We start from the raw sequence: 959 nt of genomic DNA on the forward strand, positions 1-959 counted from the left end.
TTCTTTGAAAAGATTAAATAATTTAAAACAGTTGGAACAAGATCAAACTTAACTTTACTTTCCTTTACTAATTTCCTTCGAAACGTTAACAATATAAATGCTCTTTCCATAATGAAATCGGCTGATATGCCGCGACTCAGGAATATCAAGTGACGTGTTATTTGAACAAATAGCCTACGCAAAGACGACCACGCTTTAAAAATATGACCGAACTGAACTAATTGTCTGCGCAAAGAAGGCAATAGAGAATATTTCTTGTAAAGGAATTGCCGGATATAAAATTGACGTTATTAACTAAACTGCATACTCGGACCAATTTTCTACTCAAAAACGGCAACGAGACAACGAATAGAATGACCACCTTGAATTAACTCGCCTTATTCCAGGTGAAAATTATATTCTTCAAGATGATATTAACTAACACCGAAATGCTACGTCATCCCTCGTTCTGTAGAAAATTACAAGTAGATAATAGATAAGGAATGTAACCAAAATCTGAAAGGTCATATTCCCGTCATATATCTTTTCGAAGAAAGGATATGTGTTTCCCTCTGTTTATCTACCCTACCCATTTTCATATAGATCAACAGATACATAGAGCTATATAGTAAAAGTGAAACGTTACAAAGGCAAAAATTCGTGACGGAAATAGATGAATATAACATAAAACAATTGGTGTTAATTCTATTTAGCAAACAAGGAAATCACTGCGATATTCAGGAGGTCCATTACTTTATGGCTAAGCTGATGAAAATATGTAAAACGATAAGGAAAGGAAGAGAAATATGTGGCAAAAGGAAAACGGATATTGGTGCCTACTGAAAAAAGGATACGGTTATAGTATCTAGAATCTGTGCTTAAATCATCATTATATTTTTTTTCAGATCACGGAAGGAGTAAGTCTTTTACCAATGGCTTTTAAAAAGTGACAAAGCCTTTTGAATGTCCATATATTCATT

General features: G+C 33.5%; 1 protein-coding gene across 1 annotated transcript in view; it reads left to right on the plus strand.

The window, feature by feature from the left end:
* Nucleotides 1-959, plus strand: part of LOC119592142 (ITG-like peptide) — a gene marked incomplete in the record, with an annotated part of 137,509 nt that overhangs the window by 129,929 nt on the left and 6,621 nt on the right.

Source organism: Penaeus monodon, chromosome 29, assembly GCF_015228065.2.
Source record: "Penaeus monodon isolate SGIC_2016 chromosome 29, NSTDA_Pmon_1, whole genome shotgun sequence".
In the NCBI taxonomy this organism is placed as follows: Eukaryota; Metazoa; Arthropoda; class Malacostraca; order Decapoda; family Penaeidae; genus Penaeus; species Penaeus monodon.